A 20,025-nucleotide genomic window follows, 5' to 3' on the forward strand; every position below is an offset into this window, starting at 1 on the left:
CTGGGTTTCCTTAGCAGCTTTGCACTGCAGTATCATAGCACCTCTAAGAGAAAATCCAAGATAGTTTTTAAGGTTCCGTGAAGTATAGTGACTGATCAGTGAGATGAATGTGAATATTGGAAAGAAAGAGACAGTATCTCTGCATACAGTTCTGTGTTTAAGATTGAGGGGAAAAAATAATTACTCTCCTTTGCTTTATTTCATATACCTTTTTCCCCTCCTTGCTCCTAAAGTTCTGGAATTCATCTGCATGTAGGAAGTTGTTTAACTCGCCAACCCTCCTGCTTGCTGTCTGCAGTTACGTGTTGGCTGGGAAACAGTTACAGGAACAGATTTGTCCATGAAGGTGGCAGGTGTCTTTATTTAGAAGTGATTTTTTTTTTTTTTTTTTCAAGGCAGGCTTTTATCTTTACTCTCCCATGTCTAATCCTGTACTATATCATACTGGGGGGGAGGGGGGAAGCAGTCCATATGTTGGAGGGCAGGGTTGCAATTCAGGGAAACTACAGCAGGCTGGAGGAGTTGGCTGATGGGAACATCCTGAAGTTCAGCAAAGCCAAGTATCAAGTCTTGCATCTGGAATGGAATAACCTCATGTAGCAGTGCAAGCAGGGGTCATGAACTAAATGGAAAGCAGTTTTCCAGAAAAGGACTTGGGGATATGGTGGACAGTAAGGTGAACACAAGTCAGCAGGTGCTTTTGTCAAGAGACATGCCCATAGCAAAACCATAGCGTCCTGTCTGGGCTTTATTAGCAAAGAGTGGAACCAGCAGGTCTATGGAATGATCAGTCAGCGTGTGAGAACACTGCTGAAGTACTGTGACCAACTTTGGGCGGCTTAATGCAATGCAGATATCGATCCTCTGGTGCAAGTCCAGCGGAGGGATACCAAAATGGTGAGGAGGCAAGAGCATGTGACATAAAAGGAGAAACTTGGGAGTGCTGTGTAATGATCAGCCATAAGAATAGAAGACCAAGACCAGATTTTGCTGTCTTCAGTCCCTTTGATAGGAGGCTTTGCAGCAAGACTGGTCTTGAAAGTGCATGGGGACAGGATGAGTAGCAATGGACACAGATTGAAATATGGGGAAATTACAGTTATAGTTAGGGGAGGGTGTAAAAAATTATATTTTTTACTGTGATGATGATCAAGCACTGTAATCAGTCACCTGGAGAGATTATGGAATCTCGGCCCTTGGAGGTGCTTGGCTTAGTAAGTTACTGTTGTTATTATTAGTAAATTGTTTTATAATTTAATGTGTTTATTAGTACATGTACAAATAATTTATTTTAAAATATATTTTAATACGGCAGAGTAACAGAAGTGGCTTCCAGAAGATGATTTAATCTAACTTCTTGTGCTAGTCTAATCCTGTGACGCTCACTGTTTTAAGATCAGGGCAGAGGAGTAAAGAAAAGGGGCAGAAATCATAGACGGTAATAGGTATTAACAGTACAGGGCATTTGTAAGAAGTGTTCTGCCATTAGATAGAGGACTGTAGGAGAACAGTTAGAACTGGGTTGTGTGGGATGGGGGTGTAATTAATGATTGTTTCTTTAAATTTTTTTCCTAGAAAGCATTAGGTTTTGGTTACTGGCACATTCAGTAGGCACTCTGATTCTGCAATCGGCTTCTCATGCACTTTCTCCTGTGTATGCCACTTGGCCAGTTGTTCTGGCTGTCTTGCAGAACTCCTTTTGTCCAAACCCCTTGTACTGCACTACTGTTTGTGCCTTTGAAAAACTGATCTAGCTATAATAAACGTTGCTTATTATCTTTAATTATGTCTTTTGTCTTAATGACTGTAAGAACAGTTGTGCTGGCCTAGTAGTTGATGGGTAGTTAAAGGTAAATTGCTGCGTGACTGTCTACACCAATGCAGAAGTACTGGTCTACAACACGAGGATTTCCTTGATGTATAGGATTGGTTCCGATGATGGGGATGAAGAGTCTGAATCGGACCTGAAGGTTAGGAAGTTGCCTTTGGAGAGCAGGGTTTTCTAAGACTGAACATGCCGAATTCCTTACTGTTCCTCAAGTTTTCTCTCAAGTCTCAGTTGAAAACTGTAGATTCATTTTATATCATTACAGAACCAAAACACTCACTTCAGAACAATCCAGATTGTGTAATAGCAATGTTCTGTGTTTGATAACACAAGCACAAAAGAGCTGTTGTGTAATAATTAAAGAATTTTTAAATGAGATAAAATTGGAATGCTTTTTGTAAACAGCAGGAAAATGGCCCACATGCAGCTTTGCTTTTGACAGGAAGAATTTACTTAAATAGTTTTAAAATAATCTCATCTCAGGAGCACAATAGTGTGTTATCGTAGCTTTGTTTTGGTTTTTTCTGACCTTTCACCTATCAGGTGTACATGCATAGAAAAGGTACATGCAGATTGTACCTATGCTTAAGTTCTTGGTAGTTTCACTCGGATACTGAGTGATGCACATCAGTTGCATCAAAAGTTTTGAGGCTTGAGAATTTTTCCCCATTTGTAAACCTTAAAGGAATGTATTGCATTAAAATACTTCTTGTCATCTCCAAACTTGGAATTCCTGTACCAACAAGCAGTCTCAAAGGGTCCCCTATTAAAGGGTTCTGTCCAGCTCACAAAAACCAAAACTTTCACTACATTCACATGTGGTTAATGAATGTGACTTTTTGGTCTTTTTTTTTTTTGGGGGGGGGGGGGTGTGTGTGTATATAGGAAACTCAACGGGTAAAGTTTATTCAGTATGCTGTAGATGTAAAGCTAATGCTTTTGTGGGTTGATTTTTATTTATTTGGAGGGGATGGGGAGTGAGGAGTGCCTTGGTTTTTTACTAGTCCAGAAATCCTTGTGCAGTGATCACTGAAATCACTAATTTAAGTACACAGTCAGGTGGGTTTCAGAACAGGAGTTCAACATGAGACTTCATATTGCTTTCCAGAAGAGAATTTTGCTAGTCAGTTCATTAAAATAGAAATCATAAAAATGATGTAAAATTCAGAGTAAACTATATTCACTGGTGATATCTCAGGTAACTGCAAGTATGTTGTAAGTAATGTTTCCAACTTTCTAAAATCCTGATTTCAGATGGAAGGGGGGTTTAAACTAATGATTTCTTTGTATTACTTCTCAGTCACCTGATATTGTCTCTGTCTAGGAGAAGTTGTAAAAAAGTTTGTGTTGCTCTTTTAAAATAAAAACCAAAACATAAAGATGGTTATATGGTTGGAGAGGAGTGCATGTGTTCTGAAGCCTATCTGCTGTTAATGCAGTTAGGGTAATGTTGCTAAAATCATTCTCTTAAATTGCATAGATCCTCCCTGGTTTTGATGGGTGGTGGGGGAATGCTTAGTTCAAAATGTTGGTATCCTGCTGGCTATGTTGGCTTTAGTTCCAGGTGACTCTTGGTGAAGTAAATCTACTTGTGCTTTCAGTAGCCCAGTAAGAATTAAGTCTCCTATTATTTTTCCCCCCCTGTATGTGTCAGCACTGCTATTGAAAGAGGCAAAGCTTTGAACCTAAACCTCAAAGTATGAGCTCTCTCATGGGGTGCATATGACAGTGCTGTAACAGTGCTCTGCCGTGCCAGTGCTCACAGAATGGCTCTTCTGAATGGCTTAGCAGAGCTCACCAGAGGTACTGGTAACAGTCTGCCTTGCACGGTGAATCGGTCTCACAAAAAACAGGGGAAGGCAAAGCATGTTCTCAGCCAAAGGACAAAGCTGGCCAGAGCATGAGCTGGCAATAGGTTGGCAGTAGATGGAACTTACTTCAAGCATGACAATTGCGAATTCTGTCATAACTTTCCACTGGCTAAGCTTTAGCAATCCTATTAGTAGCAGTATTTTATAAACATCCAAGAATAGTTGTTCTCCTTTTTAAATTACATGAAGATAAGATCTGCTTGTTTTGGCTTTGCTTTTACAAAAAATACTTATAGTAACTGCTAAAAAGACCTTGGAAAGGGAGGAGGAAGACCTTCTTAAGACTTCCCTCCTTCCTGTTTTTTGGAAGGGAAGGTGGAAGATGTCTTACATTTCCCCTACTGCGAGGACTCTGCTGTTGGTTTATTTTTCCAGTAAATCCATTGAGCGGTTACAACATTATATAGTCAAATTTTCATTCTTTTGTAGAAAATAAAGTTTGTAGTTTTTAAACAAGTGTAATGTGAAAAGCTGTGGTTCTCTGGGGGTTAAAATGTTTCATCTCTAAATTTTATTGAGAGATGTGTTTAATTTTTAAATAAGATTTTTCATAGTTTCAATAAATGTCTTCTCAACTCCTGTTGTAGAAATGCCATCAGAAATTAAGCTTACAAATGCCATTCAAGGATTTTTAATTAGAGGAGGAGGAAGGTAATGGTAAAAGGAGTAGTGCTGCTTCGGGTAATGGGCTCCTTTTATGGCACGTACAACTGGAACAATGGTGTGAGGAACTCCTCATCTTCCCTGCAATTAGCTGTTGATTATGTAATTGTAATATCCAAGAGGAAAGCAAAATCAGGTGCCTGTGAGCTGTACGTTAAAATAAAGGTTTAAACAAAATCCCACCAGCAGCTTGGAAAGGCAGACACAGTACTCACTACTCCAAGTCCTCGCTAGGGTTTTTATGGCCTAAGGCTGTGCTAAGTGCCAACAAAAAGCACTGACTGCTGGAATTGTCCTAAGTCAGAACCAGGAATGAGCGGATGCGGGAGGTCAGCGGAAGGCACTGAGAGCACAGCATTGCTGAAAAGCAAACTTTGCTTTTCTTGATCCTTCTGTAGCTGTCAGCGGAGGATTCGGAGTGTGTGCCATCTTTGTAAATAAACAAGATGGCAACAAATAGATAGCTACCTCCTTAGAGCAAACTAATGCAGCGAAGGCTTCTGAGGCCGGTGGGTGACTGCGGGGTACAGTGGTTCGTACTGAGAATAGACTGCCAATGAACTATGCAGGAGATGCAAGTGAGCTCCCTGCAGCTGGATTAATGAATTCAAGTGTCCTTACAAAGGATGCCAACTAGGAACAGGAGCAGGGTTGTGAAACATTCATTACCACGACTGAGCGGCCAGCTGACGGGCTGTAAACCAACTTTCTTCTTTACTTGTGTAGTGCAGTTCTGATTAAATAAACTGTATTTGAAAGATGTGATAAATGCAAAACTGCGAGCTGCCCGGTGAGTATTTTCATTTTGTATGAGAATGAGCAATGCTTTGCGAAGTGCAAAGCCGTCATTGATTTGTAGATAACCAAAGATACATTAAGTTGTTCAAGTAGAGGATCGCTATGGTTTCTTAGCAGCCTGGGAATAAGTTAGATCTTGGCACCTTCCTTGGCTCCACTCTGCATACATCTTCATAAGTACTATATTTGTTTCTTGCTCAGTGCACCCTTGGTGATGGGAGGGCATTTTGAATTCAGGCTATGTACAGTCCCAGTCTCCCCTTGTAAAAGATGAGTTACATGGTAGCAGACTAGACCAGGCACAGCACACCTTGTCCATCCACACTGTGCTGTTGGTATGGACTAAACTTCTCCATTTACTATATCCCAAAGTATCTTCTGTGTGAGTGTTCGCGTTCATACACACTTTATGGCCGCTGGACAAATCTCATAGAATGGTTTGGGGTTGGAAGGGACCTTACAGATCCACCCCCCTGCCATGGGCAGGATCACCTCCCCCTCAACCAGGTTGCTCGAAGCTCCATCTAGTCTGGCCTTGAACTTCCAGGCCTTCCATCCACAGCCCTGGGTGACCTGTGCCAGTGCCTCACCACCCTCGCAGTAAATAATTTCTTCCTAATGTCTAATCTAAATCTACCCTCTTAGTCTAAAGTCATTCCCCACCTTGTCCTACCACTACATGCCCTTGTAAGAAGTCCTCTCCAGCTTTCTCGTAGGCCCCCTTTAGGTGCTGGAACTGCACAATAAGGTCCCCCTGGAGCCTTCTCTCCTCCAGGCTGAACAACCCCAACTCTCTCAGCCTGTCTTCATAGCAGAGGGGCTCCAGCCCTCTGATCATCTTTGTGGCCCTCCTCTGGGCTTGTTGCAATGGGTCTGTGCCCTTCTTATGCTGGGGGGGCTCTGGAGCTCCCAACAATTTGAACTTCAATATCAGGTAAATTCATAGCGTAGTATAAGCAAATTCCATAGTTTAAAGAGTTTGAAAATGTGTATGAATTAGATGATTGTGATGTTTGAGCTTGTCTTCCTGGAGCTAACCAGCCCTGAATATACTAAGCTGGCCATGAAGAGAAATTACAACGTAAGCAATATAAAAGCTGAAGCTTGTTTCAGTAGGTTGAGTACGTGGAAGAATTTGTCATGAAAAAAAGAACTGGATGCTTGTGAGAGCTTGCACACACTGCAATAGGAGTGTGGAAATGTGCTGCCTGTGCTGCCCAGCTACAGCTGGCTTGGCTGAAATCGCCACTGGCTGGAAGCTGCACTACGTGAGTTTTTAAGAGGTGAAAATGTGCAGATTATATTCTTCTAATAATGACCCTGGGCACACATATGTGGAACCAGTTTTTAAGACCGCTATCTTTTTATACCTATGTTGGGAACACTTAATTGTTGTCCCTCGGTGATCAGAGATTATGGTATTTAAGGAAAAATCGTGCTGTGCTGAAAAGCCATTTATTGACCTCGTGATTGAATGATAAGGCTGGTTGTGGAAGGATTAAAATTCTACACATGGCTTGGACAGAGATTTCATGTGTAATGTCACAAGAGAAGAAATGCACTTAGGAATTTAGAAGTTAAAATATGTTTTTAGAGTGTTGGGAAATTAATTTACTTATTTATTTTCATAGTAAATGTTTTCATATCCTTTTACAGAAGGGGCCACAGAAATGCAATGCCTTATTTGATAATCATTGTTCAAATGATACTTAATTTGGGGGTTTTTCCCCTGTTTCTACTGCTTTAAGGAGTATTTTCCCACCCATTATGCCAGACTGATGTATTTTTGAAAATGGGAAAAGGTGATGACATGTAGACAGTAGGAGTTTATCCCACATCAAACTTCACTTCATCCTTACTCCTATGAACCTTGTGTTGTATGATTCCCTTCGTGATTTCCTAATGATTTTTTTTTTAAATAAAAGAATTTGTGTTTGATATACAGGAAATTTTGAGTTTTGAGCAGTATACAGAATAAAGTACAACCCGTTTATTTCTTTCCTGCAGGTTTATTTTTGACCAAACTAGGACTATTTGTTTAGTGCCATGCCTTTCTTACTGTGTGTGTAGGAAAAGGCTTATTTCCACTTCTTTTCCTCTCCATTCCTCAGTTCATCTTGCCTTATAAATCTCCCCAAAGGATCTGAAACTCACTCAGGGCAGACAGCTTCCAAAGGTTTGAAAACATTTATTGGAATTTATTAGTATGAAAAATATAGTCCAATATGTTGCATGATTTGTATATAAAGCAAGTGTTACCAAGAGTGGGAAATGTCAGACAATTTCTGTGCGGCTCCAGAAATTCTTCAAATTCGGTTAGAAGAAACAAGGACACTCATCTGTTTTGGCTTTCAGCATGGTTAGATATTAGTTTCTTGTACAAATTCAATCAGTGTTTTCAAAGAATATACAGTTTCAGCTAAAATTACGTGCACAGCTTAAAGGCACTAATAATTTGCAGAGTCCCTGCCCCGCCAAATAAACAGAATTTGTGAGAGGTCAAACACTTGTGATTATCGAGTTGTTACTGCTGTGTCCAACTATAGATTGAGGAACCTGATTTAGACAGCCACGTCATTTTAAATCTTGGCTATGTTTTGTGAAGTGCCATAGGAGCCTTTTGGATCAAAGGTGCTTTGTTTTTACAGTGCAGTGAAGGAATACCCCTGATGTGAAATGAGCTTTCCATTTTGACTTTACTCAACCCTCATCCCCCCAAAAAACTATCCAACTGCATTTCGTTATATAATTTATCTGTCAATTCTGTCAAAAAGGAGAGCTTGTGTTACTTGGAGGGCCTTCATGCCAATTCCAAAATGAAAAGCAATGCACACTGCCAGTACAGCAATTGCCTGCAGGCTTATTGAATTTCTTTCTTCACTCCTACTCACCATGAAAACCAGCTCAGAAAAAAAAAGAAAAAAATCCCCAAAAAAGGCTTGTTAGAAGTCAGCAGAACTGAAAGCTGATAAAATACTATAAATTTCTCCTGGGGAAAAAAAGACAAAATTATATATTAAAGGTTATTAATGGGCTATCATGTATGTGTTTTACTCATGTATACATCCAGACTCAGCAGGCCTGTTGAACATGTGGGCAGATGGAGTCACAATGAGGTGTGTGTCGTGTTAGTTTAAGCCTACATTTTCCAGTACCCCAGTTCTTTATATCTCTACTTGCTCTACAGGTTCTGAGTTGACCCCATGGAGAAAACCAACACAGCCCTCCACTCCTTCACCCTCTTTATGTGTTAACTCTACACTTGTGAGAAAAGTAAATAGTATATGAAAGGATATCTATCAGCTTGCAGGATCCACCTATTTAACTAACGGCACTCATCCTTTTGTGCAGGATGCATCAACTCAAAATCACCAGTTCCAGAGCAGCGGAGAATCTGAGATGTGGTATTTGGCCCCCGTGTTTTTTTCCAGTTGTATCATTCTTGAACCAAGGAATTATTACAGGCTCATATGAGGGAGTAAGGATAAAGGATGTGAAGGGAAGTCCTGGGGGAAGCTTTCACTCAAAAGAGTGTTTGAAAGGGATGTCCAAAAAACCAGGATGTAGCAAGTGGAGGAGAGGCCTGGGGAAAGTACAAAGATGGTGTGAAACAGCATGAAGCATGTTACAGAAAAGAGAGAAAAGAAGCTGTCAGATAAGAATCAAAATGATTCAAAAAACGTATCAAAAGAGATACGGACAAAATAAAAATTCTTGATAGTAATGATAGTTAAATTTGCGTCAGTGTATGTAGCTTGTCAGCCAATGACAATGATTGAAATGTAATTTCTAAATACCTGTCAGCTATATTTAGTAGTAATAATGGGGATGTAAGAGCTGGACAAAGCATGATGGGAAAAGAAAGGATAAAATAGGCCCTGGTGTTTGTCTCTTAATTTTGTCTGTTTTCTGTGTTGGCTCATTAGGAATCCCACCTGCCTGCCAAGAGAGAAACCATTTTGGTTTTGCATAGTTGCAGCCATGTGCGGGAAAAGAGAAACAGTGTCCTCCCTGAAAGAATTTGTTTTCTCTCTAATATAAGATAAGATATTTTGGGCACACCGTACTGTTTGCATGGAAATATTACAGCTGAGGAGTTAAATGGCAGAAAAAATGGAATAATAAGCCTGAGGAAAGTAGTCTGGTTGGCAGCTTATTGGAGGTTTTGGTTAGTAGTTATAATAATCCAAAGGCTTCTAGTACCACAAGCGTCTTCCTTTTCTTTTTGGTTTATTTGTGATGAGAGAAGAATGACAGAAAAGATCCAATTTTAAATTTCCAACATACTTATATTTTTTCTCTTGTGTTTGGAATGGTGATTTATTGAGTGACACCGAAGCAGGCTTGCCACTGGGGCAATGGCACACTGCAGCTCTCACTATCCATTGGGCAAAGGCTCCAAGTGATAATTTGCATAGGAGCTCTTATACAAAATGCCACAAATAAATAAGACAATGTGGAGATGGCCAGGAGCAAGAAGTCACCACAGTCCAAACCTCCCAGAGCTAGAGGAGAAGTCTGGCTGAATGATCCTTCATTTAAACAAGGGAGAGAATACTTCTCATACTGGGGCAGCCTGCCAGGAACCGTAAGAATCAGTTTCTTATTGCTAGATTGATCTAAAATGAGCATAAAAAATTACAAAGCATAGTTGTTCCAACTATGTTCCACTATAGGTGTCTTGTGTGTCTTGATACTGTCAAATGCCCTGGAATATGGAACTTAAGAGATGTAGCTGTCATGTTAGCCGTGAGCTTCCAACCCCAGACCTGCTTTCAGGATCCTTCCACAAGCCCCCTTCCTGCTGCATCCATCTAACTGGCACATTGAGAAGGTACAAAATTTACTGAAGAACTGGGGCCTTAAACTTATTCTTTATATCTACCTGATCTGTCTGTAAAAATCGTGTGCACAGGCCATGGTGAAGCCCAAGCCACTGGTGCTCCTCTGCTGCCTGCCTGCTGGCTTAAATTTGCCAATTTCACTCACAGCACAGATTTAATCTGTGTGTCAAAAATCCCCCAAACTGTAGCAGTTTTCGGATTTCCCTGTAAATACCAGAAAGTAAGGGTGTGCCATGGCTGCTACAGCAATATTGTCCTAGCCACGCTGTGCATTCCCAGAATTGTCTGATTTTCAGGCATAGTTAACTATACTTTTATGTCTGGCATCAAGTCTGTGAGAGGTTTCCTGCAATGTTTACTCAGATCCTCTAAGAATACGGTGTTTTCTTCATTTTTAATTTTTGTTTTCAACCATAATTTTATTGATAAAGCAAGAAAACAGAAGGAAGAGATCTGTTAGTTAACACACTAGGTTATGTTAGTTTAACAGGCAGAAATGTAGGAACAGTCAGAATTCAGCCACCTTTTTTCAGTTGGGCAGTGGGATCACAGTGATTGGGGAATCTCCTTGATAACGTTACATTTGTCGCTGGTAGTGTCCCTGTGTGACCGCACAGGATAATTGCTGACAGAAAATCCTCCTTTCACTTTCAGATGCCTACATCCAAAACTTAAATCTGCAATACTTCCCACATCTGTAATCTAATCCCTGACACTTCTGATTTCCCCACGTGGCTAAATTCCCAATTGCATTCATGCAGGTTGAGCTTTGCAAGAGCTGACAGCGTGTTCCTTCACCTGGAATCTGTCCTGCTTGGTGGCCACTTTCTGAACATACCTATAAGACCTGGCCTAGCAGGATTACAAACAGAAGAGGCGAAGAGGGATATGGCTGCTGTATACACACCTGAGACACTCAGTGGCAGACTTACATCCTTTTTTTTCCTGATTTAGAGCAAGGATTTGAACCTCAGTATCTCACCTCTGAAGAAAGCACCAGGGTGGCTTTTCCTTCTTCTGTTTTTACACCTGAATGATTTTTGGAGCAGGTCTGCCCCAGCATGTTTGAGAGTCGTTTCCTTATAATCAATGTTTAAGTGCTCTATTTAAAGCAAGCCACCTCTCTCTAAGAAAAAAAAAACACAAAAAAACCCAAACAAAAACCAATTGAGAAGCCAGAAAACCTTCTATACCTTGTATAGAAAACAGTGCAGTTCACGGAAAGGTTTTGGTGTAACCAAACCTCCCCAGCAGTGTAAACAGAGCAACAAAGTGGATTTATTTTGACTGAGATATCAGCTAGTGGTATCTGAGACATGAGATATCTTCAACGGGAATCATTCTTAGCATATCTATGCTAATTGCTAACTTCAGGTCATTGGCTCAAAGCGTGGCTTTCTTCTACTATTTGTTTGAATAATGTACACAGTACTGCAGGATTTTTCTTATATGTCCACAGATTCATGCTGGACATGTATGACACTGACAGTTTTGTTATGTTTATATATATATGTATATATATATATTTTTTTTTAAAAAAGTAAAAATATTAAATTATTTTCACTAACTAGTCTGGCATATTTTATCTGTCAATGTAATACTTGATTTTATGAAAGCTCTCTGCTTCCAAAATATTCTGTTGGAAAATTGAAAAAGCAAATCATAAAAAATTAATAAACTTCTCAGTCAATATTGTATGTATTACAGTGTCAAATGCGAGAACAGTTGCAGAGAATTAATGATTTAATTAAATGTGCTGCAACTACCTCAGCCAGATTCTGACCCAGTATAAACAGACTCCACCAGGTGAGATGTTAAAATAACATTTCTCATGTAATTTTGATATGGCCTCTCCTCTGCTGGATCTGGGGTTGTATGTTCATGGCAGTTTATCAGCCTGATTAGATTGTCCACAACCAGGCCCAGATCTTTTGTCCTCGAGCTTTCTAAGCAGCCTCAGGCCTGTGTCCATCTCACTTAGCCTTTCTGTGCCAGCCTGGAATAACCACCTCTCATTTCCCCAGTTCAAGAGAGGCATGGATTTACCAGAGTGAGTCCAGCGAAGGGACACAAAGATGATTCAGGGACTAGAGCAGCTCACACGTGAGGAGAAGTTGAGAGCTGGGAGTGTTCAGTTTGGAGAAGAGACGTCTCGGGGGATCTTATCCACGTGTATAAATAAATACCTGATGGGAGTGAATGAAGAAGAGGGAGCCAGACTTCTCAATAGCCACCAGTGAGAAGGTGAAAGGCAACGGTCACAAGTTAAAACCATTAAATTCAATCTGAACACAAAAAAACCCCTGCTTTTTTACTCTGAGGATGGTCAAACACTGGTTCGGGTTGCCCAAAGAATTTGTGGAGTCTCCACCCTTGGAGATATTCAAAAGCCACCTGGACAACCAGCTCCAGGTGTCCCTGCTTGACCAGGGGGGTTGGAACAGATGACCTCTAGAGGTCTCTTCCAATCTCAGCCGTATTGTGTTTCTGTCATAATCCCCTTGTACATGAGACCGCTGAATGGAAATGTGCCAGTACCAAAAGGTGCAGCTTGCCCGTATTTAATTCAAAAGTATGGCATGTCAATGCAACTACGCCAGAGCTGAAGTCAGGCCCCAGAACTTGCTTGGAGTGTATTCTTCAAGGTTGGCATGATATAGTCCCTCTTGCTTTGAATGGAGGTCCAAGATCTCCACTAGTACAAACCATCTGCACAAGGACAATAGTTGGGAATGTCCAAAAATTGTTTCCAGCAACGGCAATATAAATGTAGTCAGGATCTGGCACAGGACTGGCCAAGGCTGAGTTCTGATGGAAGTCTGGCTTGACAGGTCCTCCGGACACAGAGGAGTATCCTGCTTCTGCTGAGATCATCTGAGTCATACCCTGGGCACAAATGTGAACAGAGGGGATTCTGGAGGAAAAATCTTCATTGAAAGGTAGCTTGCATTTTGCCTTTCTCAGGAGGGAAGCATAATATAAGAATGACTTATGGCCAGAGGGAGTGAGGGAGAAAACCATCAGTGGTATGAAGAGGTCTGCTCTAAGTCTTGCCAGAGAGTTTCGTGCTTCTATTGTATTGCTGTTATAACCACTGGTAAAAAAGATGATTTGCTGACTTCCCACCTCATAAGTTTAGGATTAGCTCTTCAAAAGTTATCCCTCCTTTCCATATTCCTCTTTAATAACAGCTGATCTTACAGTTGTGAGTTGTGGTTTTCCTTTCCTTTGGCATCTGCTGGGTGCACTGCTGCAGGCTGGGTGACAGCCCCTGCTCTGTCCTCTCCACAGCCAATGCCATTTGCCTTTCTTCAGACCTCTTCCAAACAGGCAGTGAGCACTTTGGATAAAAAGGAAGCAGGACAGACTTTCCGGAAAAAACTATATGTTGTGCCCCTATCAGCCTGGTCTTAGTCTTCTTCTGTGCCCACTGCTTTTTGCACCAGGTAGATCACATCCAGGCACAGGATGACAATCCTGAGAATTCAAATGCACACACAGACACAGCAAACATTCCAAAACATTACAAAAAGAAGAGCATGGAAAAACTTACCTAGCTAGGCTGGTTTTATGTGCTGTTCTCTGCCTTTCTTTTCCACCCTCTCCCTGCAGACGATCACAATATAAGCATCAAACATCTGACAAAACATCTGTAGTGATAAATGTGAATTTTAACCTGAGGTAGCAAAGCAATGTTCACCAAACATTTCACAGAATAGCAGCCTCCTTGGCCGACACAGCCAGCAGGCACTTGGCTATATCAGTATATCAAAAGATATTGGAGAAGCAGATAGCAATACAAAGCATTTTGTTCTGGGCTTCCTTTAGCTTCCATGACGAGGTGATTTTCATGCCCCGGGGTGTCACACCACAGTCTGAGGGCTGCCTGAGATGCGCCAGAGCAGGTGACTGAGGCTCAGCAAACATTGTTAGTGCTGGCTCTCTTTTTGACCATTTTCTTGTCCTTGACTTGTGAAGGGCATTTTTTAGAAGTCATGAAGCAGTAGGCAGCTGTAAGCCAGAAATCCAGAGACCTCTGCTTCCCGCACGAATGCCCAAAATCCGAGCTATGTTTGTTCCATGGAGCTTCTCAGGAAACTGTGGCAGGAGTGCTGGTGCAGGACAGAGATGCCCGAGGATGATGTCCTCATCAAAGGTGTTAGGGAGGCAGCAGTGTCCCTACTGCTCTCCAAAATCCCACCGTAAGGGAGATACTGCCCTCACCAGTGAAGGGTTTTGAAAAATGTGGTCACCATGTGCCTTTACCTGCAGCCATTCTGTCAAACACCAGACCAAAGTTCTCCATTTTCTTTCAGAAGGAGCCTGGGAAGTTGGTGTCTGTCTTCAGAGCAGTAACTTCCAGGCTGGGCTACTCAGCCAGGGAGCGAGAGCAGGGTACTCGGGTCCATCCTTACCCTCAGTGTTCACTCACACCCACATCTCCTTCCCCCCAGGCACTGGTAGCCATGTTTTTCTAACTGGAAACCAGCAAGAGATGCATCATTTCCTTCGCTCACAGCAACCTTATCGTTAGTGATGGCAGACAAAGTGTGTCATGGGCTGATTGCTCAAGGACAGCATAGCTGTGAGCTCTCAGCCTCCTGTCCTGAGAGGCTTTTGTAGTTTGACACATGTAACATTTTATACAGTGACTGACGAATGTATACGTACATCTTTAGGGGAGCAGAAACCAAAACCCCAAGCATGGCTCTTTCCTAAGCAGTGGGTTCCTTTCTCCTGCTTCTCTCTAGTCTAACAAATCCTGACCTCCCTCCTGCTAAGGGCCCAGCTGCCATAGGGATGGTATAGATCAGCTCCTCCCCACCCTGCCTTCCCCTCTCATTACTTAGGATACATTCAGAAATACAAGTTCTGGTATCATCAGGCAAACGAGAGAAAATAATCAGTTGTTGTGTACTACGAGTGTACTGTCGCCGGCTGTGTCTTTAGCAAAGAAGCCACCAGAGCTGTGTTTTGCAGACCACTCCCAGTGATTTCCCCAGAATGTGTCTGATAAATCACCCTGACAGGGCTAGGGGGACAGACTGAAAATATGGATACACATTTCATGCTTGTTTTGCATTTAGGGTTTGAGAATGCTCCTGTCAGAGGGGGCCTCGGCCTTCCACGTTTGGTGGTTTGGGGTAGAGGCAAAGCTCTGTTTCTCCAGGACCTTTGAAATCAAGCTCAATGGTGCCACTGAGTTCAAAGCCTCAAAGGTGGTGGCTTTTTTTATTATTGTTATTTCCCTTTTTGATTTAAGTGCATCAATTCAGGTGAAATTTAGTTGCAGACATTCAAATACGTTCCATTTGATTGATCCATAGAGTTCTTCAGTGATTTAGCCCCTAGTTTCTATCTCATGTATACGTATGGGATAGGATATAAGGTATCTTATCTTTTCCTAATATTTAAAAACCATCTTCAGTTTTGAAGGTGGCACTTTGCTAAGGGGACAGCAGTAGCACAAGAGGAATTCACTTCTAAAAATCCCTTGCCTGAAATATTCCCAGCCACATCCCTCTGCATCCGTCATGCTGGGCAGATAAAATGTGGATTTTGATACTGCAACCATTGCTTACTGTGCAAGATGCTGTTCCCCAGATGTACCGAACAGTGGGGAGTGGACTTGGGCCCAGCGTTATTATTAGCTGTATTCACCAAGCCAGCTATCAGTCAGAAAGTATTCAGCGGCCAGCTGTGGGCCAAACCAGGCCTGGGGTGACAGAAGGTTTGGGAGTGTCATGAGGGCACTGCAGATGATCAGTAGCTGTTTTTAGACTGAGCCATGTGATTTGTAATATTCCCTTTGTTAATTGTCACGCTGGCTAAAACCCCAAACTTTGTATTTCCTCCAAGGAGAGAAGCTGACATTAAATAATTAAAATCATCACTGAGGTCCAACCGATCTGAAAATATCCATTAAAGTGATGATAAAAAGTTCAGGGAAAGCAAAGTGAAGTAACTGCATTTGGCATGGCCTCACTTATTCTTCTGCTTTAAAGGGCTCAGTGGAGGGGAAAAAAAAAAAGAATCCAGAAGAAAGCTGAAATTAAAGGCAGACAACATCTTCAGATTATCATATGTATTATTCTGCCAGTGCAGGACTGAGTCCTTTAATACTTATTTAAGCCTTTCAGTCCCTAAGGAGCATGATTTATGGGCTTTCTGCTGATCAGCAGAAGATAGTCATGGTTAAAGGCTACAGCCACTTACGTACTGTGGTTCATGCTTTTGGCTCCAGCACTCCCGTCCTCAGCCCCTGGGGTACTGTTGAAATGGCAGACACCACAGTTTCTCTGCCCTATTTTCTAATTTAATTTTACTCCCAAGAATGATGACCTTAAATTTGCACTTCTTTTCCCCTCATGGTTTAGCTCTATCTTACCATAGGGACCGAAATGCATCAAATTTTTGTTCCAGAAGAAAGGTATGATACACCTTTCCAAAACATGCAATGAAGCAAAAGCTGGCATTCAGCTCCCACCGTGATTAGCAGGGTACAGAGAGCCCAAACAAAACAGGATTCTAGTGTGGTTTATGCACTTTTTAAAATTAAAAGCTGTGTTTTGTGGCTCTCAATTTCTGAAAATATGTCCTCGGGTGCAATTCCTCTGACAAAACAGAACACAAGCTCTTTTCTTGCACTTTCACTGAAAATCTTCATTTCTGGGCTTAGATATTTGTCACAACGTGTCAAGGGCTGGCATCCTGGGCGCAGTGGGATCATACACCCATTTCCTATTAGTGTCACTATCTGCTGCTGCTCTGGTGTAGGATTATTTTCTGATCCAGGCTTCCTTCTGAGCCGGGCTAAAAGAGGTGACAGTGTTTCAAGAGAATGCTCTTGAGTTCTCTTTTCATTTGTTTTCCTGAGCTTTGTTTGTTAGAAGTATAAGACAAGGGGTAATCAACGACGTGAGAGTGGAGAAGTATAATATTCTGCAGATTACAAAAGTGTCTTGAACATATGCTTTTATATTAATGGAAGCAATTTTACTTCTGAAACTCCCTGTAGATTAACCACACAAATTGATAGAATTTTATCTAGGGATTCTTAACTGTCAAAAATTCTTTTAAAACTCCCTTCTTTATTATCATTTGGCAGAGATACTTCTTGTATATTCCAACAAATATTGCAACCACTTTATTGCTAAATAGATATGCTGGAGAAAGCATGTGCTTAACATCACAATGTGTAACACTTAGCCCTTATTAACATTGAGTAGTAAAGTTTTCTAAACTAGACTTGGAAGACATCTCCAAAGCCAGTTACTAAATTAGAAGGTTTCAGACAAGACATTGAATACAAAATATGTCTATGCTGAACAATGCTTCTGTTACAAGAAAATAATCTGAAAATTCTAATATTTCCATTTAAAAGTTTCCATCGTATTGCATCTTCTTAATAAGGGAACATTCTGAAAGCCAGTTTTGATTATCAGTGCTTGTGGTGTTAACAGTTCTGTGTTTACAGGTATCCAGACATCTTTACTCCCCTTCTGTAATCAAGGAAAACAGTGAGAAAACAAGGTAGATGTCTCAAAGAGATAGTGCTAATCTCAAGGATGTCATTTACAAAAAATACATATTTTCTCTATCGGATGTATAGGTGATAAAGAAATAGAGGATGTGCAAAGTAGAAATAAAAGCTAAACATACATTTAGAACACAATATACCAGCAATATATAAATATGAATTGATATATAAATATATACATAGAAACAAGCATATATATATATAGAGAGAATTAAAACGGAGCTTAGAAGAAGATGGGGTGCAGAGAGAAAAGCGAAAGAGCAATGGGCACAGCTTGCAATGAGGAAATTTCTTTCTGAATATATGGAAAAAAATTTTCACCATGGGGGTGGATAGGCACTGGAAGAGGTCACTCAGAGAGGCTATGGAATCTTCTGTCTTGAACATTTTCAAAACTCAGCTGGACAAGGCTCTCAGCAACCTGACCTAACTCTGAAGTTAGCCCTGCTTTGAGCAAGAGGTTAGACAGATGATCTTCCAAGGTCCCTTCCAAATTCCGTTACTCTATGACCTTGTGTGAGTGGGTTTGTATGTGTGAGAGATAAAGCGGTGATTGCATAAAGCTTAGGGCAGAAGATGTGAAATCTATGTAAAAGTATGTAAAAATATGTAAAAACCAGTTCACATTTCATCTTTGCATTCCACAGGTCCTTGTGAAGCCATTTTTCTAAGGCCATAGTAGAGGAAATTCAAACTCATATGTACATGTTGCAAACCTCTACTCTATAGTTAGCATGTGATGAAAAGTGTTGCAAAACAGAAGGCCTGAATTAGCTTGGTATACCTTAATTTTTTAGTAATTTTCTGATCTATACACTGGCAAGCTAAACCCACCATTCTCCAAAAGAAGATTATCTGCAGCTGCCAAGCTGGAATTTGAACTCTCACCTTTAGAATGTGATATCCACACATGAGTGCACTGGCTCTTGCACACTCCAAGAGAAATATGGTGTCCACAGCTGGCAGGCAGGAACTGGTTGTCTTGTGACAGTCCAAATTGGGAGAGGAGGACACACATCATTTAGACCATATTTTTCTTATTACTTTTTCTGAGTTTCTTTTTTTTTTTCTTTTTTTCTTTTTTTTAAACAGAAAGAACTGGAAATTAAACTCAAGAGAGCTACAAAAGTTATTTTAGAGATGTTACCCCTTCTTTCCATTTGCTTCTCTGAGACCTTAGTGAAAACATACAGCTTTAATGAATTTGTTCTTCTTCAGGCAAAATGCTCATGGATACTGCTGGAAGTATTGCGTGAAGAAAGTCTGCACAAGCAGGTCAAAAACTGAGGAGTTTGATCGTGCTTCAGAGAGAGAGGAGAGTCAGAAGGAAGACAATCTTTGTTTTCCTACTCAATATGTAAATGAAATTAATAGGATTTGCCTCTAATCACAGTCTCTTAATAGCTACAAGTTTCCTCCATAAGGTATATAAATACCATTAGGTAATTTTGCTGAGACAAGCCATTTTTTAAAATTAGCCTAGTTTGAAACATGAGGCCAACAGAAGAATTCAGGATAGTCTTGCTTCACTGGCTTTACACAGATAATAATTTTTAAAGAACATAGTAGTTTAAAATTAAAAATAGAAGGATTTCTTCAATCATTTTATTGCTTCAAACCAAAGACAATTTTATGAGATTTTGCTCTTTTTTTGTGCACTGTGGGTGTTGCAGAGGTAGCAGGTGGCCAGGTAGGGTTTGAAGGGAAGCTACGCAGGTATCTAAAAGGTGCACGAGAAAATCTCTCCCTATTTTGGGAGCTCATTATTTTTATAGGATTACCAAATCATCCAGGTTACTGAGGACCTTGGGAGATCCCCAGTCCAACCTCTTGCTGAGAGCAGCATCAGCAGAGTCCAGACCAGGTTGCTCAATCTCTTGGCCAAGGAAGGCGAGCCCACAGCTTCCCTGGCAAACCTCTTCCAGTGCTTATTCCTCCACACAGGGAAAATTATTTTCTTTCATACCCAGTGCAAACCCCTCCTGTTTCAGTACATAACCACTGTCTCCCATTCTTCTGCCTGGCGTGTCCATAAGGATCCTGGCTCCACCTGCTCAGTAACCTCCTCAGAGGTATGGGAAGGAGCTGTTAGGTCTCCCCAAACTGCCCCCTTCTTCAGACTGTACAAGCCCAGCTCCCTCAGCCTTCCTGCACAGGGCTGGTGCTCCAGCCCCAAAACATGGTGTCTCTCCAGTGGTCTTGCTCTAAAGAGCAAGCTTTTAACCTAACCTAAACCTGGGCACAACATTCCATTATTGTCATTTATGATTTTAGATCACATTTTGAAGAATTAATGAATTAAGTGGTTTTTAAGAATTTAAATGAGGTAAAGATTGACTCAGAGTTGGAATCTGGGTTGTATATAGATATATTTCTTTTTGAAGTGTAGATGTAAAGCTTGTCAGGATCACTCATTTCTTTCACTGGAAAAAAAAGATACATCTCTTCTACTGCAGTGTAAAACTATGAAGACTCACCTAT

The sequence above is a fragment of the Falco rusticolus genome, chromosome 3 (assembly GCF_015220075.1).
Source record: "Falco rusticolus isolate bFalRus1 chromosome 3, bFalRus1.pri, whole genome shotgun sequence".
NCBI lineage: Eukaryota > Metazoa > Chordata > Aves > Falconiformes > Falconidae > Falco > Falco rusticolus.